The sequence below is a fragment of the Zonotrichia albicollis genome, chromosome 26 (genome assembly GCF_047830755.1).
Source record: "Zonotrichia albicollis isolate bZonAlb1 chromosome 26, bZonAlb1.hap1, whole genome shotgun sequence".
Taxonomy (NCBI): domain Eukaryota; kingdom Metazoa; phylum Chordata; class Aves; order Passeriformes; family Passerellidae; genus Zonotrichia; species Zonotrichia albicollis.
The window spans coordinates 3,719,805-3,742,688 of NC_133844.1; positions in this window are offsets into that span (position 1 = coordinate 3,719,805).

Here is a 22,884-nt window from a genome sequence, read left to right on the forward strand (position 1 = left end):
GCCGGTCACAATGCACTCCAGTGCGGCGGCTTCTGCCGAAATGTGCCCGGGACCGGCGCTTAGCTCCGGGGAGCTGCGTATCTTTCGTCTTTAGCGTCTTTTGTGGTCTACATCATTGGAAAAACTTTTCCACTATGTCTGGCAAGGAGAAACTGTGCCTGCGCAGAAAACATCTCCCATCGTGTTTTACATGTTGCAGAGAGGTTTGCAGAGTGTTTTGCAAGAAGAAAAACAAAGTTGTCCAAAACACCTTCCAACCGAATGTTCACGTGTTTGGAAAGGTAGGAGAGTGGTAAGGTACTGTTTTCTATCAGTTTGCAAGCTGCGCACACCATCCAGTGTTCTGCAGCTTCATTCTTCACCTTTCCAAAGCAGCCACTCTCTCCGGCCCCCGGAGAAGAAGAGGCGGCTTCTTCGCGCAAAGGCGATTTTGCCGGTCACAGTGCACTCCAGTGCGGCGGCTTCTGCCGAAATGTGCCCGGGACCGGCGCTTAGCTCCGGGGACATCCGTACCTTCTTCTTTCGGGACTTTTGTCGTCTACATCATTGCAAAAAACTTTTCCACTATGTCTGGCAAGGAGAAACTGTGCCAGCACAGAAAACATCCTCCATGGTGTTTGACATGTTGCAGAGAGGTTTGCTGATTGTTTTGCAAGATGAAAAAGAAAGTTGTCCAAAACACCTTCCAATCGAATGTTCATGTGTTTGGAAAAGGTAGGAGAATGGTAAGGTACTGTTTTCTATCAGTTTGCAAGCTGCGCACACAATTCTAGTGATGTGCAGCTTCATTCTCACCTTTCCGAAGCAGCCGCACTCTCCAGCTGCCGGAGGCCGTGAAGCGGCTTCTTCGCGCAAAGGCGATTGTGCCGGTCACAATGCACTCCAGTGCGGCGGCTTCTGCCGCAATGTGCCCGGGACCGGCGCTTAGCTCCGGGGAGCTGCGTATCTTTCGTCTTTAGCGTCTTTTGTGGTCTACATCATTGGAAAAACTTTTCCACTATGTCAGGCAAGGTGAAACTGTGCCTGCACAGAAAACATCTCCCATCGTGTTTTACATGTTGCAGAGAGGTTTGCAGAGTGTTTTGCAAGAAGAAAAACAAAGTTGTCCAAAACACCTTCCAACCGAATGTTCACGTGTTTGGAAAGGTAGGAGAGTTGTAAGGTACTGTCTTCTATCAGTTTGCAAGCTGCGCACACTATCCCAGTGTTGTGCAGCTTCATTCTTCACCTTTCCGAAGTAGCCGCTCTCTCCGGCTCGCGGAGACGAAGAAGCGGCTTCTTCGCGCAAAGGCGATTGTGCCGGTCACAGTGCACTCCAGTGCGGCGGCTTCTGCCGAAATGTGCCCGGGACCAGCGCTTAGCTCCGGGGAGCTGCGTATCTTTCGTCTTTAGCGTCTTTTGGGGTCTACATCATTGCAAAAATCCTTTCCACTATGTCTGGCACGGAGAAACTGTGCCAGCATAGAAAACATCTCCCATCCTGTCTTACATGTTGCAGAGAAGTCTGCAGAGTGTTTTGCAAGAAGAAAAACAAAGTTGTCCAAAACACCTTCCAACCGAATGTTCATGTGTTTGGAAAAGGTAGGAGAGTGGTAAGGTACTGTTTTCTATCAGTTTGCAAGCTGTGCACACCATCCAGTGTTCTGCAGCTTCATTCTTCACCTTTCCAAAGCAGCCGCTCTCTCCGGCCCCCGGAGACGAAGAAGCGGCTTCTTCGCGCAAAGGCGATTGTGCCGGTCACAATGCACTCCAGTGCGGCGGCTTCTGCCGAAATGTGCCCGGGACCGGCGGTTTGCTCCGGGGAGCTGCGTATCTTTCGTCTTTAGCGTCTTTTGGGGTCTACATCATTGCAAAAATCCTTTCCACTATGTCTGGCACGGAGAAACTGTGCCAGCATAGAAAACATCTCCCATCCTGTCTTACATGTTGCAGAGAAGTCTGCAGAGTGTTTTGCAAGAAGAATAATAAAGTTGTCCAAAACACCTTCCAACCGAATATTCATGTGTTTGGAAAAGGTAGGAAAGTGGTAAGGTACTGTTTTCTATCAGTTTGCAAGCTGCGCACACTATCCCAGTGTTGTTCAGCTTCATTCTTCACCTTCCGAAAGCAGCCGCTCTCACCGGCCCCCGGAGTCGAAGAGGCGGCTTCTCCGCGCAAAGGCGATTGTGCCGGTCACAGTGCACTCCAGTGCGGCGGCTTCTGCCGCAATGTGCCCGGGACCGGCGGTTTGCTCCGGGGAGCTGCGTATCTTTCGTCTTTAGCGTCTTTTGGGGTCTACATCATTGCAAAAATCCTTTCCTCTATGTCTGGCACGGAGAAACTGTGCCAGCATAGAAAACATCTCCCATCGTGTTTTACATGTTGCAGAGAAGTCTGCAGAGTGTTTTGCAAGAAGAAAAACAAAGTTGTCCAAAACACCTTCCAACCGAATGTTCATGTGTTTGGAAAAGGTAGGAGAGTGGTAAGGTACTGTTTTCTATCAGTTTGCAAGCTGTGCACACCATCCAGTGTTCTGCAGCTTCATTCTTCACCTTTCCAAAGCAGCCGCTCTCTCCGGCCCCCGGAGACGAAGAAGCGGCTTCTTCGCGCAAAGGCGATTGTGCCGGTCACAGTGCACTCCAGTGCGGCGGCTTCTGCCGAAATGTGCCCGGGACCGGCGCTTAGCTCCGGGGACATCCGTACCTTCTTCTTTCGGGACTTTTGTCGTCTACATCATTGCAAAAAACTTTTCCACTATGTCTGGCAAGGAGAAACTGTGCCAGCACAGAAAACATCCTCCATGGTGTTTGACATGTTGCAGAGAGGTTTGCTGAGTGTTTTGCAAGATGAAAAAGAAAGTTGTCCAAAACACCTTCCAATCGAATGTTCATGTGTTTGGAAAAGGTAGGAGAGTGGTAAGGTACTGTTTTCTATCAGTTTGCAAGCTGTGCACACTATCCCTGTATTGTGCTGCTTCATTCTCACCTTTCCGTAGCTACTGGTTTCTCCGGCTTTCGAAGGCGAAGAAGCGGCTTCTTCGAGCAAAGGCGATTGTGCCGGTCACAGTGCACTCCAGTGCGGCGGCTTCTGCCGAAATGTGCCCGGGACCGGCGCTTAGCTCCGGGGACATCCGTACCTTCTTCTTTCGGGACTTTTGTCGTCTACATCATTGCAAAAAACTTTTCCACTATGTCTGGCAAGGAGAAACTGTGCCAGCACAGAAAACATCCTCCATGGTGTTTGACATGTTGCAGAGAGGTTTGCTGAGTGTTTTGCAAGATGAAAAAGAAAGTTGTCCAAAACACCTTCCAATCGAATGTTCATGTGTTTGGAAAAGGTAGGAGAGTGGTAAGGTACTGTTTTCTATCAGTTTGCAAGCTGTGCACACTATCCCTGTATTGTGCTGCTTCATTCTCACCTTTCCGTAGCTACTGGTTTCTCCGGCTTTCGAAGGCGAAGAAGCGGCTTCTTCGAGCAAAGGCGATTGTGCCGGTCACAGTGCACTCCAGTGCGGCGGCTTCTGCCGAAATGTGCCCGGGACCGGCGCTTAGCTCCGGGGAGCTGCGTATCTTTCGTCTTTAGCGTCTTTTGGGGTCTACATCATTGCAAAAATCCTTTCCACTATGTCTGGCTCGGAGAAACTGTGCCTGCACAGAAAACATCTCCCATCGTGTTTTACATGTTGCAGAGTAGTTTGCAGAGTGTTTTGCAAGAAGAAAAACAAAGTTGTCCAAAACACCTTCCAACCGAATGTTCATGTGTTTGGAAAAGGTAGGAGAGTGGTAAGGTACTGTTTTCTAACAGTTTGCAAGCTGCGCACACTATCCCAGTGTTGTTCAGCTTCATTCTTCACCTTTCCGAAGTAGCCGCTCTCTCCGGCTCGCGGAGACGAAGAAGCGGCTTCTTCGCGCAAAGGCGATTGTGCCGGTCACAGTGCACTCCAGTGCGGCGGCTTCTGCCGAAATGTGCCCGGGACCGGCGCTTAGCTCCGGGAAGCTGCGTATCTTTCGTCTTTAGCGTCTTTTGTGGTCTACATCATTGGAAAAACTTTTCCACTATGTCAGGCAAGGTGAAACTGTGCCTGCACAGAAAACATCTCCCATCGTGTTTTACATGTTGCAGAGTAGTTTGCAGAGTGTTTTGCAAGAAGAAAAACAAAGTTGTCCAAAACACCTTCCAACCGAATGTTCACGTGTTTGGAAAGGTAGGAGAGTGGTAAGGTACTGTCTTCTATCAGTTTGCAAGCTGCGCACACTATCCCAGTGTTGTGCAGCTTCATTCTTCACCTTTCCGAAGCAGCCGCACTCTCCAGCTGACGGAGGCGAAGAAGCGGCTTCTTCGCGCAAAGGCGATTGTGCCGGTCACAATGCACTCCAGGGCGGCGGCTTCTGCCGCAATGTGCCCGGGACCGGCGCTTAGCTCCGGGGAGCTCCGTATCCTTCGTCTCTAGCGTCTTTTGTGGTCTACATCACTGCAAAAAACTTTTCCACTATGTCAGGCAAGGAGAAACTGTGCTTGCACAGAAAACATCCTCCATGGTGTTTGACATGTTGCAGAGAGGTTTGCTGAGTGTTTTGCAAGATGAAAAAGAAAGTTGTCCAAAACACCTTCCAATCGAATGTTCATGTGTTCGGAAAAGGTAGGAGAGTGGTAAGGTACTGTTTTCTATCAGTTTGCAAGCTGTGCACACTATCCCTGTATTGTGCAGCTTCATTCTCACCTTTCCGAAGCTACTGGTTTCTCCGGCTTTCGAAGGCGAAGAAGCGGCTTCTTCGCTCAAAGGCGATTGTGCCGGTCACAGTGCACTCCAGTGCGGCGGCTTCTGCCGAAATGTGCCCGGGACCGGCGGTTTGCTCCGGGGAGCTGCGTATCTTTCGTCTTTAGCGTCTTTTGGGGTCTACATCATTGCAAAAATCCTTTCCACTATGTCTGGCACGGAGAAACAGTGCCAGCATAGAAAACATCTCCCATCGTGTTTTACATGTTGCAGAGAAGTCTGCAGAGTGTTTTGCAAGAAGAATAATAAAGTTGTCCAAAACACCTTCCAACCGAATATTCATGTGTTTGGAAAAGGTAGGAAAGTGGTAAGGTACTGTTTTCTATCAGTTTGCAAGCTGCGCACACTATCCCAGTGTTGTGCAGCTTCATTCTTCACCTTCCGAAAGCAGCCGCTCTCACCGGCCCCCGGAGTCGATGAAGCGGCTTCTCCGCGCAAAGGCGATTGTGCCGGTCACAATGCATTCCAGTGCGGCGGCTTCTGCCGCAATGTGCCCGGGACCGGCGCTTAGCTCCGGGGAGCTGCGTATCTTTCGTCTTTAGCGTCTTTTGTGGTCTACATCATTGGAAAAACTTTTCCACTATGTCAGGCAAGGTGAAACTGTGCCTGCACAGAAAACATCTCCCATCGTGTTTTACATGTTGCAGAGAGGTTTGCAGAGTGTTTTGCAAGAAGAAAAACAAAGTTGTCCAAAACACCTTCCAACCGAATGTTCACGTGTTTGGAAAGGTAGGAGAGTTGTAAGGTACTGTCTTCTATCAGTTTGCAAGCTGCGCACACTATCCCAGTGTTGTGCAGCTTCATTCTTCACCTTTCCGAAGTAGCCGCTCTCTCCGGCTCGCGGAGACGAAGAAGCGGCTTCTTCGCGCAAAGGCGATTGTGCCGGTCACAGTGCACTCCAGTGCGGCGGCTTCTGCCGAAATGTGCCCGGGACCGGCGGTTTGCTCCGGGGAGCTGCGTATCTTTCGTCTTTAGCGTCTTTTGTGGTCTACATCAATGGAAAAACTTTTCCACTATGTCTGGCAAGGAGATACTGTGCCTGCACAGAAAACATCTCCCATCGTGTTTTACATGTTGCAGAGAGGTTTGCAGAGTGTTTTGCAAGAAGAAAAACAAAGTTGTCCAAAACACCTTCCAACCGAATGTTCACGTGTTCGGAAAAGGTAGGAGAGTGGTAAGGTACTGTTTTCTATCAGTTTGCAAGCTGCGCACACAATTCTAGTGATGTGCAGCTTCATTCTCACCTTTCCGAAGCAGCCGCACTCTCCAGCTGCCGGAGGCGATGAAGCGGCTTCTTCGCGCAAAGGCGATTGTGCCGGTCACAATGCACTCCAGTGCGGCGGCTTCTGCCGCAATGTGCCCGGGACCGGCGCTTAGCTCCGGCGAGCTGCGTATCTTTCGTCTTTAGCGTCTTTTGTGGTCTACATCATTGCAGAAAGGTTTTTCACTATGTCAGGCAAGGTGAAACTGTGCCTGCACAGAAAACATCTCCCATCGTGTTTTACATGTTGCAGAGAGGTTTGCAGAGTGTTTTGCAAGAAGAAAAACAAAGTTGTCCAAAACACCTTCCAACCGAATGTTCACGTGTTTGGAAAGGTAGGAGGGTGGTAAGGTACTGTCTTCTATCAGTTTTCAAGCTGCGCACACTATCCCAGTGTTGTGCAGCTTCATTCATCACCTTTCCGAAGTAGCCGCTCTCTCCGGCTCGCGGAGGCGAAGAAGCGGCTTCTTCGCGCAAAGGCGATTGTGCCGGTCACAATACACTCCAGGGCGGCGGCTTCTGCCGCAATGTGCCCGGGACCGGCGCTTAGCTCCGGGGAGCTCCGTATCCTTCGTCTTTAGCGTCTTTTGTGGTCTACATCATTGCAGAAAGGTTTTTCACTATGTCAGGCAAGGTGAAACTGTGCCTGCACAGAAAACATCTCCCATCGTGTTTTACATGTTGCAGAGAGGTTTGCAGAGTGTTTTGCAAGAAGAAAAACAAAGTTGTCCAAAACACCTTCCAACCGAATGTTCACGTGTTTGGAAAGGTAGGAGAGTGGTAAGGTACTGTCTTCTATCAGTTTGCAAGCTGCGCACACTATCCCAGTGTTGTGCAGCTTCATTCTTCACCTTTCCGAAGTAGCCGCTCTCTCAGGCTCGCAGAGACGAAGAGGCGGCTACTTCGCGCAAAGGCGATTGTGCCGGTCACAGTGCACTCCAGGGCGGCGGCTTCTGCCGAAATGTGCCCGGGACCAGCGCTTAGCTCCGGCGAGCTGCGTATCTTTCGTCTTTAGCGTCTTTTGGGGTCTACATCATTGGAAAAACTTTTCCACTATGTCAGGCAAGGAGAAACTGTGCCTGCACAGAAAACATCTCCCATCGTGTTTTACATGTTGCAGAGAGGTTTGCAGAGTGTTTTGCAAGAAGAAAAAGAAAGTTGTCCAAAACACCTTCCGACCGAATGTTCACGTGTTTGGAAAGGTAGGAGAGTTGTAAGGTACTGTTTTCTATCAGTTTGCAAGCTGTGCACACTATCCCAGTGTTGTGCAGCTTCATTCTTCACCTTTCCGAAGTAGCCGCTCTCTCCGGCTCGCGGAGACGAAGAAGCGGCTTCTTCGCGCAAAGGCGATTGTGCCGGTCACAGTGCACTCCAGTGCGGCGGCTTCTGCCGAAATGTGCCCGGGACCGGCGCTTAGCTCCGGGGAGCTCCGTATCCTTCGTCTCTAGCGTCTTTTGTGGTCTACATCACTGCAAAAAACTTTTCCACTATGTCAGGCAAGGAGAAACTGTGCTTGCACAGAAAACATCCTCCATGGTGTTTGACATGTTGCAGAGAGGTTTGCTGAGTGTTTTGCAAGATGAAAAAGAAAGTTGTCCAAAACACCTTCCAATCGAATGTTCATGTGTTCGGAAAAGGTAGGAGAGTGGTAAGGTACTGTTTTCTATCAGTTTGCAAGCTGTGCACACTATCCCTGTATTGTGCAGCTTCATTCTCACCTTTCCGAAGCTACTGGTTTCTCCGGCTTTCGAAGGCGAAGAAGCGGCTTCTTCGCTCAAAGGCGATTGTGCCGGTCACAGTGCACTCCAGTGCGGCGGCTTCTGCCGAAATGTGCCCGGGACCGGCGGTTTGCTCCGGGGAGCTGCGTATCTTTCGTCTTTAGCGTCTTTTGGGGTCTACATCATTGCAAAAATCCTTTCCACTATGTCTGGCACGGAGAAACAGTGCCAGCATAGAAAACATCTCCCATCCTGTTTTACATGTTGCAGAGAAGTCTGCAGAGTGTTTTGCAAGAAGAATAATAAAGTTGTCCAAAACACCTTCCAACCGAATATTCATGTGTTTGGAAAAGGTAGGAAAGTGGTAAGGTACTGTTTTCTATCAGTTTGCAAGCTGCGCACACTATCCCAGTGTTGTGCAGCTTCATTCTTCACCTTCCGAAAGCAGCCGCTCTCACCGGCCCCCGGAGTCGATGAAGCGGCTTCTCCGCGCAAAGGCGATTGTGCCGGTCACAATGCATTCCAGTGCGGCGGCTTCTGCCGCAATGTGCCCGGGACCGGCGCTTAGCTCCGGGGAGCTGCGTATCTTTCGTCTTTAGCGTCTTTTGTGGTCTACATCATTGGAAAAACTTTTCCACTATGTCAGGCAAGGTGAAACTGTGCCTGCACAGAAAACATCTCCCATCGTGTTTTACATGTTGCAGAGAGGTTTGCAGAGTGTTTTGCAAGAAGAAAAACAAAGTTGTCCAAAACACCTTCCAACCGAATGTTCACGTGTTTGGAAAGGTAGGAGAGTTGTAAGGTACTGTCTTCTATCAGTTTGCAAGCTGCGCACACTATCCCAGTGTTGTGCAGCTTCATTCTTCACCTTTCCGAAGTAGCCGCTCTCTCCGGCTCGCGGAGACGAAGAAGCGGCTTCTTCGCGCAAAGGCGATTGTGCCGGTCACAGTGCACTCCAGTGCGGCGGCTTCTGCCGAAATGTGCCCGGGACCGGCGGTTTGCTCCGGGGAGCTGCGTATCTTTCGTCTTTAGCGTCTTTTGTGGTCTACATCATTGGAAAAACTTTTCCACTATGTCTGGCAAGGAGATACTGTGCCTGCACAGAAAACATCTCCCATCGTGTTTTACATGTTGCAGAGAGGTTTGCAGAGTGTTTTGCAAGAAGAAAAACAAAGTTGTCCAAAACACCTTCCAACCGAATGTTCACGTGTTCGGAAAAGGTAGGAGAGTGGTAAGGTACTGTTTTCTATCAGTTTGCAAGCTGCGCACACAATTCTAGTGATGTGCAGCTTCATTCTCACCTTTCCGAAGCAGCCGCACTCTCCAGCTGCCGGAGGCGATGAAGCGGCTTCTTCGCGCAAAGGCGATTGTGCCGGTCACAATGCACTCCAGTGCGGCGGCTTCTGCCGCAATGTGCCCGGGACCGGCGCTTAGCTCCGGCGAGCTGCGTATCTTTCGTCTTTAGCGTCTTTTGTGGTCTACATCATTGCAGAAAGGTTTTTCACTATGTCAGGCAAGGTGAAACTGTGCCTGCACAGAAAACATCTCCCATCGTGTTTTACATGTTGCAGAGAGGTTTGCAGAGTGTTTTGCAAGAAGAAAAACAAAGTTGTCCAAAACACCTTCCAACCGAATGTTCACGTGTTTGGAAAGGTAGGAGGGTGGTAAGGTACTGTCTTCTATCAGTTTTCAAGCTGCGCACACTATCCCAGTGTTGTGCAGCTTCATTCTTCACCTTTCCGAAGTAGCCGCTCTCTCCGGCTCGCGGAGGCGAAGAAGCGGCTTCTTCGCGCAAAGGCGATTGTGCCGGTCACAATACACTCCAGGGCGGCGGCTTCTGCCGCAATGTGCCCGGGACCGGCGCTTAGCTCCGGGGAGCTCCGTATCCTTCGTCTTTAGCGTCTTTTGTGGTCTACATCATTGCAGAAAGGTTTTTCACTATGTCAGGCAAGGTGAAACTGTGCCTGCACAGAAAACATCTCCCATCGTGTTTTACATGTTGCAGAGAGGTTTGCAGAGTGTTTTGCAAGAAGAAAAACAAAGTTGTCCAAAACACCTTCCAACCGAATGTTCACGTGTTTGGAAAGGTAGGAGAGTGGTAAGGTACTGTCTTCTATCAGTTTGCAAGCTGCGCACACTATCCCAGTGTTGTGCAGCTTCATTCTTCACCTTTCCGAAGTAGCCGCTCTCTCAGGCTCGCAGAGACGAAGAGGCGGCTACTTCGCGCAAAGGCGATTGTGCCGGTCACAGTGCACTCCAGGGCGGCGGCTTCTGCCGAAATGTGCCCGGGACCAGCGCTTAGCTCCGGCGAGCTGCGTATCTTTCGTCTTTAGCGTCTTTTGGGGTCTACATCATTGGAAAAACTTTTCCACTATGTCTGGCAAGGAGAAACTGTGCCTGCACAGAAAACATCTCCCATCGTGTTTTACATGTTGCAGAGAGGTTTGCAGAGTGTTTTGCAAGAAGAAAAAGAAAGTTGTCCAAAACACCTTCCGACCGAATGTTCACGTGTTTGGAAAGGTAGGAGAGTTGTAAGGTACTGTTTTCTATCAGTTTGCAAGCTGTGCACACTATCCCAGTGTTGTGCAGCTTCATTCTTCACCTTTCCGAAGTAGCCGCTCTCTCCGGCTCGCGGAGACGAAGAAGCGGCTTCTTCGCGCAAAGGCGATTGTGCCGGTCACAGTGCACTCCAGTGCGGCGGCTTCTGCCGAAATGTGCCCGGGACCGGCGCTTAGCTCCGGGGAGCTCCGTATCCTTCGTCTCTAGCGTCTTTTGTGGTCTACATCACTGCAAAAAACTTTTCCACTATGTCAGGCAAGGAGAAACTGTGCTTGCACAGAAAACATCCTCCATGGTGTTTGACATGTTGCAGAGAGGTTTGCTGAGTGTTTTGCAAGATGAAAAAGAAAGTTGTCCAAAACACCTTCCAATCGAATGTTCATGTGTTCGGAAAAGGTAGGAGAGTGGTAAGGTACTGTTTTCTATCAGTTTGCAAGCTGTGCACACTATCCCTGTATTGTGCAGCTTCATTCTCACCTTTCCGAAGCTACTGGTTTCTCCGGCTTTCGAAGGCGAAGAAGCGGCTTCTTCGCTCAAAGGCGATTGTGCCGGTCACAGTGCACTCCAGTGCGGCGGCTTCTGCCGAAATGTGCCCGGGACCGGCGGTTTGCTCCGGGGAGCTGCGTATCTTTCGTCTTTAGCGTCTTTTGGGGTCTACATCATTGCAAAAATCCTTTCCACTATGTCTGGCACGGAGAAACAGTGCCAGCATAGAAAACATCTCCCATCCTGTTTTACATGTTGCAGAGAAGTCTGCAGAGTGTTTTGCAAGAAGAATAATAAAGTTGTCCAAAACACCTTCCAACCGAATATTCATGTGTTTGGAAAAGGTAGGAAAGTGGTAAGGTACTGTTTTCTATCAGTTTGCAAGCTGCGCACACTATCCCAGTGTTGTGCAGCTTCATTCTTCACCTTCCGAAAGCAGCCGCTCTCACCGGCCCCCGGAGTCGATGAAGCGGCTTCTCCGCGCAAAGGCGATTGTGCCGGTCACAATGCATTCCAGTGCGGCGGCTTCTGCCGCAATGTGCCCGGGACCGGCGCTTAGCTCCGGGGAGCTGCGTATCTTTCGTCTTTAGCGTCTTTTGTGGTCTACATCATTGGAAAAACTTTTACACTATGTCAGGCAAGGTGAAACTGTGCCTGCACAGAAAACATCTCCCATCGTGTTTTACATGTTGCAGAGAGGTTTGCAGAGTGTTTTGCAAGAAGAAAAACAAAGTTGTCCAAAACACCTTCCAACCGAATGTTCACGTGTTTGGAAAGGTAGGAGAGTTGTAAGGTACTGTCTTCTATCAGTTTGCAAGCTGCGCACACTATCCCAGTGTTGTGCAGCTTCATTCTTCACCTTTCCGAAGTAGCCGCTCTCTCCGGCTCGCGGAGACGAAGAAGCGGCTTCTTCGCGCAAAGGCGATTGTGCCGGTCACAGTGCACTCCAGTGCGGCGGCTTCTGCCGAAATGTGCCCGGGACCGGCGGTTTGCTCCGGGGAGCTGCGTATCTTTCGTCTTTAGCGTCTTTTGTGGTCTACATCATTGGAAAAACTTTTCCACTATGTCTGGCAAGGAGATACTGTGCCTGCACAGAAAACATCTCCCATCGTGTTTTACATGTTGCAGAGAGGTTTGCAGAGTGTTTTGCAAGAAGAAAAACAAAGTTGTCCAAAACACCTTCCAACCGAATGTTCACGTGTTCGGAAAAGGTAGGAGAGTGGTAAGGTACTGTTTTCTATCAGTTTGCAAGCTGCGCACACAATTCTAGTGATGTGCAGCTTCATTCTCACCTTTCCGAAGCAGCCGCACTCTCCAGCTGCCGGAGGCGATGAAGCGGCTTCTTCGCGCAAAGGCGATTGTGCCGGTCACAATGCACTCCAGTGCGGCGGCTTCTGCCGCAATGTGCCCGGGACCGGCGCTTAGCTCCGGCGAGCTGCGTATCTTTCGTCTTTAGCGTCTTTTGTGGTCTACATCATTGCAGAAAGGTTTTTCACTATGTCAGGCAAGGTGAAACTGTGCCTGCACAGAAAACATCTCCCATCGTGTTTTACATGTTGCAGAGAGGTTTGCAGAGTGTTTTGCAAGAAGAAAAACAAAGTTGTCCAAAACACCTTCCAACCGAATGTTCACGTGTTTGGAAAGGTAGGAGGGTGGTAAGGTACTGTCTTCTATCAGTTTTCAAGCTGCGCACACTATCCCAGTGTTGTGCAGCTTCATTCTTCACCTTTCCGAAGTAGCCGCTCTCTCCGGCTCGCGGAGGCGAAGAAGCGGCTTCTTCGCGCAAAGGCGATTGTGCCGGTCACAATACACTCCAGGGCGGCGGCTTCTGCCGCAATGTGCCCGGGACCGGCGCTTAGCTCCGGGGAGCTCCGTATCCTTCGTCTTTAGCGTCTTTTGTGGTCTACATCATTGCAGAAAGGTTTTTCACTATGTCAGGCAAGGTGAAACTGTGCCTGCACAGAAAACATCTCCCATCGTGTTTTACATGTTGCAGAGAGGTTTGCAGAGTGTTTTGCAAGAAGAAAAACAAAGTTGTCCAAAACACCTTCCAACCGAATGTTCACGTGTTTGGAAAGGTAGGAGAGTGGTAAGGTACTGTCTTCTATCAGTTTGCAAGCTGCGCACACTATCCCAGTGTTGTGCAGCTTCATTCTTCACCTTTCCGAAGTAGCCGCTCTCTCAGGCTCGCAGAGACGAAGAGGCGGCTACTTCGCGCAAAGGCGATTGTGCCGGTCACAGTGCACTCCAGGGCGGCGGCTTCTGCCGAAATGTGCCCGGGACCAGCGCTTAGCTCCGGCGAGCTGCGTATCTTTCGTCTTTAGCGTCTTTTGGGGTCTACATCATTGGAAAAACTTTTCCACTATGTCAGGCAAGGAGAAACTGTGCCTGCACAGAAAACATCTCCCATCGTGTTTTACATGTTGCAGAGAGGTTTGCAGAGTGTTTTGCAAGAAGAAAAAGAAAGTTGTCCAAAACACCTTCCGACCGAATGTTCACGTGTTTGGAAAGGTAGGAGAGTTGTAAGGTACTGTTTTCTATCAGTTTGCAAGCTGTGCACACTATCCCAGTGTTGTGCAGCTTCATTCTTCACCTTTCCGAAGTAGCCGCTCTCTCCGGCTCGCGGAGACGAAGAAGCGGCTTCTTCGCGCAAAGGCGATTGTGCCGGTCACAGTGCACTCCAGTGCGGCGGCTTCTGCCGAAATGTGCCCGGGACCGGCGCTTAGCTCCGGGGAGCTCCGTATCCTTCGTCTCTAGCGTCTTTTGTGGTCTACATCACTGCAAAAAACTTTTCCACTATGTCAGGCAAGGAGAAACTGTGCTTGCACAGAAAACATCCTCCATGGTGTTTGACATGTTGCAGAGAGGTTTGCTGAGTGTTTTGCAAGATGAAAAAGAAAGTTGTCCAAAACACCTTCCAATCGAATGTTCATGTGTTCGGAAAAGGTAGGAGAGTGGTAAGGTACTGTTTTCTATCAGTTTGCAAGCTGTGCACACTATCCCTGTATTGTGCAGCTTCATTCTCACCTTTCCGAAGCTACTGGTTTCTCCGGCTTTCGAAGGCGAAGAAGCGGCTTCTTCGCTCAAAGGCGATTGTGCCGGTCACAGTGCACTCCAGTGCGGCGGCTTCTGCCGAAATGTGCCCGGGACCGGCGGTTTGCTCCGGGGAGCTGCGTATCTTTCGTCTTTAGCGTCTTTTGGGGTCTACATCATTGCAAAAATCCTTTCCACTATGTCTGGCACGGAGAAACAGTGCCAGCACAGAAAACATCCTCCATGGTGTTTGACATGTTGCAGAGAAGTCTGCAGAGTGTTTTGCAAGAAGAATAATAAAGTTGTCCAAAACACCTTCCAACCGAATATTCATGTGTTTGGAAAAGGTAGGAAAGTGGTAAGGTACTGTTTTCTATCAGTTTGCAAGCTGCGCACACTATCCCAGTGTTGTGCAGCTTCATTCTTCACCTTCCGAAAGCAGCCGCTCTCACCGGCCCCCGGAGTCGATGAAGCGGCTTCTCCGCGCAAAGGCGATTGTGCCGGTCACAATGCATTCCAGTGCGGCGGCTTCTGCCGCAATGTGCCCGGGACCGGCGCTTAGCTCCGGGGAGCTGCGTATCTTTCGTCTTTAGCGTCTTTTGTGGTCTACATCATTGGAAAAACTTTTCCACTATGTCAGGCAAGGTGAAACTGTGCCTGCACAGAAAACATCTCCCATCGTGTTTTACATGTTGCAGAGAGGTTTGCAGAGTGTTTTGCAAGAAGAAAAACAAAGTTGTCCAAAACACCTTCCAACCGAATGTTCACGTGTTTGGAAAGGTAGGAGAGTTGTAAGGTACTGTCTTCTATCAGTTTGCAAGCTGCGCACACTATCCCAGTGTTGTGCAGCTTCATTCTTCACCTTTCCGAAGTAGCCGCTCTCTCCGGCTCGCGGAGACGAAGAAGCGGCTTCTTCGCGCAAAGGCGATTGTGCCGGTCACAGTGCACTCCAGTGCGGCGGCTTCTGCCGAAATGTGCCCGGGACCGGCGGTTTGCTCCGGGGAGCTGCGTATCTTTCGTCTTTAGCGTCTTTTGTGGTCTACATCATTGGAAAAACTTTTCCACTATGTCTGGCAAGGAGATACTGTGCCTGCACAGAAAACATCTCCCATCGTGTTTTACATGTTGCAGAGAGGTTTGCAGAGTGTTTTGCAAGAAGAAAAACAAAGTTGTCCAAAACACCTTCCAACCGAATGTTCACGTGTTCGGAAAAGGTAGGAGAGTGGTAAGGTACTGTTTTCTATCAGTTTGCAAGCTGCGCACACAATTCTAGTGATGTGCAGCTTCATTCTCACCTTTCCGAAGCAGCCGCACTCTCCAGCTGCCGGAGGCGATGAAGCGGCTTCTTCGCGCAAAGGCGATTGTGCCGGTCACAATGCACTCCAGTGCGGCGGCTTCTGCCGCAATGTGCCCGGGACCGGCGCTTAGCTCCGGCGAGCTGCGTATCTTTCGTCTTTAGCGTCTTTTGTGGTCTACATCATTGCAGAAAGGTTTTTCACTATGTCAGGCAAGGTGAAACTGTGCCTGCACAGAAAACATCTCCCATCGTGTTTTACATGTTGCAGAGAGGTTTGCAGAGTGTTTTGCAAGAAGAAAAACAAAGTTGTCCAAAACACCTTCCAACCGAATGTTCACGTGTTTGGAAAGGTAGGAGGGTGGTAAGGTACTGTCTTCTATCAGTTTTCAAGCTGCGCACACTATCCCAGTGTTGTGCAGCTTCATTCTTCACCTTTCCGAAGTAGCCGCTCTCTCCGGCTCGCGGAGGCGAAGAAGCGGCTTCTTCGCGCAAAGGCGATTGTGCCGGTCACAATACACTCCAGGGCGGCGGCTTCTGCCGCAATGTGCCCGGGACCGGCGCTTAGCTCCGGGGAGCTCCGTATCCTTCGTCTTTAGCGTCTTTTGTGGTCTACATCATTGCAGAAAGGTTTTTCACTATGTCAGGCAAGGTGAAACTGTGCCTGCACAGAAAACATCTCCCATCGTGTTTTACATGTTGCAGAGAGGTTTGCAGAGTGTTTTGCAAGAAGAAAAACAAAGTTGTCCAAAACACCTTCCAACCGAATGTTCACGTGTTTGGAAAGGTAGGAGAGTGGTAAGGTACTGTCTTCTATCAGTTTGCAAGCTGCGCACACTATCCCAGTGTTGTGCAGCTTCATTCTTCACCTTTCCGAAGTAGCCGCTCTCTCAGGCTCGCAGAGACGAAGAGGCGGCTACTTCGCGCAAAGGCGATTGTGCCGGTCACAGTGCACTCCAGGGCGGCGGCTTCTGCCGAAATGTGCCCGGGACCAGCGCTTAGCTCCGGCGAGCTGCGTATCTTTCGTCTTTAGCGTCTTTTGGGGTCTACATCATTGGAAAAACTTTTCCACTATGTCAGGCAAGGAGAAACTGTGCCTGCACAGAAAACATCTCCCATCGTGTTTTACATGTTGCAGAGAGGTTTGCAGAGTGTTTTGCAAGAAGAAAAAGAAAGTTGTCCAAAACACCTTCCGACCGAATGTTCACGTGTTTGGAAAGGTAGGAGAGTTGTAAGGTACTGTTTTCTATCAGTTTGCAAGCTGTGCACACTATCCCAGTGTTGTGCAGCTTCATTCTTCACCTTTCCGAAGTAGCCGCTCTCTCCGGCTCGCGGAGACGAAGAAGCGGCTTCTTCGCGCAAAGGCGATTGTGCCGGTCACAGTGCACTCCAGTGCGGCGGCTTCTGCCGAAATGTGCCCGGGACCGGCGCTTAGCTCCGGGGAGCTCCGTATCCTTCGTCTCTAGCGTCTTTTGTGGTCTACATCACTGCAAAAAACTTTTCCACTATGTCAGGCAAGGAGAAACTGTGCTTGCACAGAAAACATCCTCCATGGTGTTTGACATGTTGCAGAGAGGTTTGCTGAGTGTTTTGCAAGATGAAAAAGAAAGTTGTCCAAAACACCTTCCAATCGAATGTTCATGTGTTCGGAAAAGGTAGGAGAGTGGTAAGGTACTGTTTTCTATCAGTTTGCAAGCTGTGCACACTATCCCTGTATTGTGCAGCTTCATTCTCACCTTTCCGAAGCTACTGGTTTCTCCGGCTTTCGAAGGCGAAGAAGCGGCTTCTTCGCTCAAAGGCGATTGTGCCGGTCACAGTGCACTCCAGTGCGGCGGCTTCTGCCGAAATGTGCCCGGGACCGGCGGTTTGCTCCGGGGAGCTGCGTATCTTTCGTCTTTAGCGTCTTTTGGGGTCTACATCATTGCAAAAATCCTTTCCACTATGTCTGGCACGGAGAAACAGTGCCAGCATAGAAAACATCTCCCATCCTGTTTTACATGTTGCAGAGAAGTCTGCAGAGTGTTTTGCAAGAAGAATAATAAAGTTGTCCAAAACACCTTCCAACCGAATATTCATGTGTTTGGAAAAGGTAGGAAAGTGGTAAGGTACTGTTTTCTATCAGTTTGCAAGCTGCGCACACTATCCCAGTGTTGTGCAGCTTCATTCTTCACCTTCCGAAAGCAGCCGCTCTCACCGGCCCCCGGAGTCGATGAAGCGGCTTCTCCGCGCAAAGGCGATTGTGCCGGTCACAATGCATTCCAGTGCGGCGGCTTCTGCCGCAATGTGCCCGGGACCGGCGCTTAGCTCCGGGGAGCTGCGTATCTTTCGTCTTTAGCGTCTTTTGTGGTCTACATCATTGGAAAAACTTTTCCACTATGTCAGGCAAGGTGAAACTGTGCCTGCACAGAAAACATCTCCCATCGTGTTTTACATGTTGCAGAGAGGTTTGCAGAGTGTTTTGCAAGAAGAAAAACAAAGTTGTCCAAAACACCTTCCAACCGAATGTTCACGTGTTTGGAAAGGTAGGAGAGTTGTAAGGTACTGTCTTCTATCAGTTTGCAAGCTGCGCACACTATCCCAGTGTTGTGCAGCTTCATTCTTCACCTTTCCGAAGTAGCCGCTCTCTCCGGCTCGCGGAGACGAAGAAGCGGCTTCTTCGCGCAAAGGCGATTGTGCCGGTCACAGTGCACTCCAGTGCGGCGGCTTCTGCCGAAATGTGCCCGGGACCGGCGGTTTGCTCCGGGGAGCTGCGTATCTTTCGTCTTTAGCGTCTTTTGTGGTCTACATCATTGGAAAAACTTTTCCACTATGTCTGGCAAGGAGATACTGTGCCTGCACAGAAAACATCTCCCATCGTGTTTTACATGTTGCAGAGAGGTTTGCAGAGTGTTTTGCAAGAAGAAAAACAAAGTTGTCCAAAACACCTTCCAACCGAATGTTCACGTGTTCGGAAAAGGTAGGAGAGTGGTAAGGTACTGTTTTCTATCAGTTTGCAAGCTGCGCACACAATTCTAGTGATGTGCAGCTTCATTCTCACCTTTCCGAAGCAGCCGCACTCTCCAGCTGCCGGAGGCGATGAAGCGGCTTCTTCGCGCAAAGGCGATTGTGCCGGTCACAATGCACTCCAGTGCGGCGGCTTCTGCCGCAATGTGCCCGGGACCGGCGCTTAGCTCCGGCGAGCTGCGTATCTTTCGTCTTTAGCGTCTTTTGTGGTCTACATCATTGCAGAAAGGTTTTTCACTATGTCAGGCAAGGTGAAACTGTGCCTGCACAGAAAACATCTCCCATCGTGTTTTACATGTTGCAGAGAGGTTTGCAGAGTGTTTTGCAAGAAGAAAAACAAAGTTGTCCAAAACACCTTCCAACCGAATGTTCACGTGTTTGGAAAGGTAGGAGGGTGGTAAGGTACTGTCTTCTATCAGTTTTCAAGCTGCGCACACTATCCCAGTGTTGTGCAGCTTCATTCTTCACCTTTCCGAAGTAGCCGCTCTCTCCGGCTCGCGGAGGCGAAGAAGCGGCTTCTTCGCGCAAAGGCGATTGTGCCGGTCACAATACACTCCAGGGCGGCGGCTTCTGCCGCAATGTGCCCGGGACCGGCGCTTAGCTCCGGGGAGCTCCGTATCCTTCGTCTCTAGCGTCTTTTGTGGTCTACATCATTGCAGAAAGGTTTTTCACTATGTCAGGCAAGGTGAAACTGTGCCTGCACAGAAAACATCTCCCATCGTGTTTTACATGTTGCAGAGAGGTTTGCAGAGTGTTTTGCAAGAAGAAAAACAAAGTTGTCCAAAACACCTTCCAACCGAATGTTCACGTGTTTGGAAAGGTAGGAGAGTGGTAAGGTACTGTCTTCTATCAGTTTGCAAGCTGCGCACACTATCCCAGTGTTGTGCAGCTTCATTCTTCACCTTTCCGAAGTAGCCGCTCTCTCAGGCTCGCAGAGACGAAGAGGCGGCTACTTCGCGCAAAGGCGATTGTGCCGGTCACAGTGCACTCCAGGGCGGCGGCTTCTGCCGAAATGTGCCCGGGACCAGCGCTTAGCTCCGGCGAGCTGCGTATCTTTCGTCTTTAGCGTCTTTTGGGGTCTACATCATTGGAAAAACTTTTCCACTATGTCAGGCAAGGAGAAACTGTGCCTGCACAGAAAACATCTCCCATCGTGTTTTACATGTTGCAGAGAGGTTTGCAGAGTGTTTTGCAAGAAGAAAAAGAAAGTTGTCCAAAACACCTTCCGACCGAATGTTCACGTGTTTGGAAAGGTAGGAGAGTTGTAAGGTACTGTTTTCTATCAGTTTGCAAGCTGTGCACACTATCCCAGTGTTGTGCAGCTTCATTCTTCACCTTTCCGAAGTAGCCGCTCTCTCCGGCTCGCGGAGACGAAGAAGCGGCTTCTTCGCGCAAAGGCGATTGTGCCGGTCACAGTGCACTCCAGTGCGGCGGCTTCTGCCGAAATGTGCCCGGGACCGGCGCTTAGCTCCGGGGAGCTCCGTATCCTTCGTCTCTAGCGTCTTTTGTGGTCTACATCACTGCAAAAAACTTTTCCACTATGTCAGGCAAGGAGAAACTGTGCTTGCACAGAAAACATCCTCCATGGTGTTTGACATGTTGCAGAGAGGTTTGCTGAGTGTTTTGCAAGATGAAAAAGAAAGTTGTCCAAAACACCTTCCAATCGAATGTTCATGTGTTCGGAAAAGGTAGGAGAGTGGTAAGGTACTGTTTTCTATCAGTTTGCAAGCTGTGCACACTATCCCTGTATTGTGCAGCTTCATTCTCACCTTTCCGAAGCTACTGGTTTCTCCGGCTTTCGAAGGCGAAGAAGCGGCTTCTTCGCTCAAAGGCGATTGTGCCGGTCACAGTGCACTCCAGTGCGGCGGCTTCTGCCGAAATGTGCCCGGGACCGGCGGTTTGCTCCGGGGAGCTGCGTATCTTTCGTCTTTAGCGTCTTTTGGGGTCTACATCATTGCAAAAATCCTTTCCACTATGTCTGGCACGGAGAAACAGTGCCAGCACAGAAAACATCCTCCATGGTGTTTGACATGTTGCAGAGAAGTCTGCAGAGTGTTTTGCAAGAAGAATAATAAAGTTGTCCAAAACACCTTCCAACCGAATATTCATGTGTTTGGAAAAGGTAGGAAAGTGGTAAGGTACTGTTTTCTATCAGTTTGCAAGCTGCGCACACTATCCCAGTGTTGTTCAGCTTCATTCTTCACCTTCCGAAAGCAGCCGCTCTCACCGGCCCCCGGAGTCGAAGAGGCGGCTTCTCCGCGCAAAGGCGATTGTGCCGGTCACAATGCACTCCAGTGCGGCGGCTTCTGCCGAAATGTGCCCGGGACCGGCGCTTAGCTCCGGGGACATCCGTACCTTCTTCTTTCGGGACTTTTGTCGTCTACATCATTGCAAAAAACTTTTCCACTATGTCTGGCAAGGAGAAACTGTGCCAGCACAGAAAACATCCTCCATGGTGTTTGACATGTTGCAGAGAGGTTTGCTGAGTGTTTTGCAAGATGAAAAAGAAAGTTGTCCAAAACACCTTCCAATCGAATGTTCATGTGTTTGGAAAAGGTAGGAGAATGGTAAGGTACTGTTTTCTATCAGTTTGCAAGCTGCGCACACTATCCCAGTGTTGTGCAGCTTCATTCTCACCTTTCCGAAGCAGCCGCACTCTCCAGCTGCCGGAGGCCGTGAAGCGGCTTCTTCGCGCAAAGGCGATTGTGCCGGTCACAGTGCACTCCAGTGCGGCGGCTTCTGCCGAAATGTGCCCGGGACCGGCGGTTTGCTCCGGGGAGCTGCGTATCTTTCGTCTTTAGCGTCTTTTGGGGTCTACATCATTGCAAAAATCCTTTCCACTATGTCTGGCACGGAGAAACTGTGCCAGCATAGAAAACATCTCCCATCCTGTCTTACATGTTGCAAAGAAGTCTGCAGAGTGTTTTGCAAGAAGAATAATAAAGTTGTCCAAAACACCTTCCAACCGAATATTCATGTGTTTGGAAAAGGTAGGAAAGTGGTAAGGTACTGTTTTCTATCAGTTTGCAAGCTGCGCACACTATCCCAGTGTTGTTCAGCTTCATTCTTCACCTTCCGAAAGCAGCCGCTCTCACCGGCCCCCGGAGTCGAAGAGGCGGCTTCTCCGCGCAAAGGCGATTGTGCCGGTCACAGTGCACTCCAGTGCGGCGGCTTCTGCCGCAATGTGCCCGGGACCGGCGGTTTGCTCCGGGGAGCTGCGTATCTTTCGTCTTTAGCGTCTTTTGGGGTCTACATCATTGCAAAAATCCTTTCCACTATGTCTGGCACGGAGAAACTGTGCCAGCATAGAAAACATCTCCCATCCTGTCTTACATGTTGCAGAGAAGTCTGCAGAGTGTTTTGCAAGAAGAAAAACAAAGTTGTCCAAAACACCTTCCAACCGAATGTTCATGTGTTTGGAAAAGGTAGGAGAGTGGTAAGGTACTGTTTTCTATCAGTTTGCAAGCTGTGCACACCATCCAGTGTTCTGCAGCTTCATTCTTCACCTTTCCAAAGCAGCCGCTCTCTCCGGCCCCCGGAGACGAAGAAGCGGCTTCTTCGCGCAAAGGCGATTGTGCCGGTCACAGTGCACTCCAGTGCGGCGGCTTCTGCCGAAATGTGCCCGGGACCGGCGGTTTGCTCCGGGGAGCTGCGTATCTTTCGTCTTTAGCGTCTTTTGGGGTCTACATCATTGCAAAAATCCTTTCCACTATGTCTGGCACGGAGAAACTGTGCCAGCATAGAAAACATCTCCCATCCTGTCTTACATGTTGCAGAGAAGTCTGCAGAGTGTTTTGCAAGAAGAATAATAAAGTTGTCCAAAACACCTTCCAACCGAATATTCATGTGTTTGGAAAAGGTAGGAAAGTGGTAAGGTACTGTTTTCTATCAGTTTGCAAGCTGCGCACACTATCCCAGTGTTGTTCAGCTTCATTCTTCACCTTCCGAAAGCAGCCGCTCTCACCGGCCCCCGGAGTCGAAGAGGCGGCTTCTCCGCGCAAAGGCGATTGTGCCGGTCACAGTGCACTCCAGTGCGGCGGCTTCTGCCGCAATGTGCCCGGGACCGGCGGTTTGCTCCGGGGAGCTGCGTATCTTTCGTCTTTAGCGTCTTTTGGGGTCTACATCATTGCAAAAATCCTTTCCTCTATGTCTGGCACGGAGAAACTGTGCCAGCATAGAAAACATCTCCCATCGTGTTTTACATGTTGCAGAGAAGTCTGCAGAGTGTTTTGCAAGAAGAAAAACAAAGTTGTCCAAAACACCTTCCAACCGAATGTTCATGTGTTTGGAAAAGGTAGGAGAGTGGTAAGGTACTGTTTTCTATCAGTTTGCAAGCTGTGCACACCATCCAGTGTTCTGCAGCTTCATTCTTCACCTTTCCAAAGCAGCCGCTCTCTCCGGCCCCCGGAGACGAAGAAGCGGCTTCTTCGCGCAAAGGCGATTGTGCCGGTCACAGTGCACTCCAGTGCGGCGGCTTCTGCCGAAATGTGCCCGGGACCGGCGCTTAGCTCCGGGGACATCCGTACCTTCTTCTTTCGGGACTTTTGTCGTCTACATCATTGCAAAAAACTTTTCCACTATGTCTGGCAAGGAGAAACTGTGCCAGCACAGAAAACATCCTCCATGGTGTTTGACATGTTGCAGAGAGGTTTGCTGAGTGTTTTGCAAGATGAAAAAGAAAGTTGTCCAAAACACCTTCCAATCGAATGTTCATGTGTTTGGAAAAGGTAGGAGAGTGGTAAGGTACTGTTTTCTATCAGTTTGCAAGCTGTGC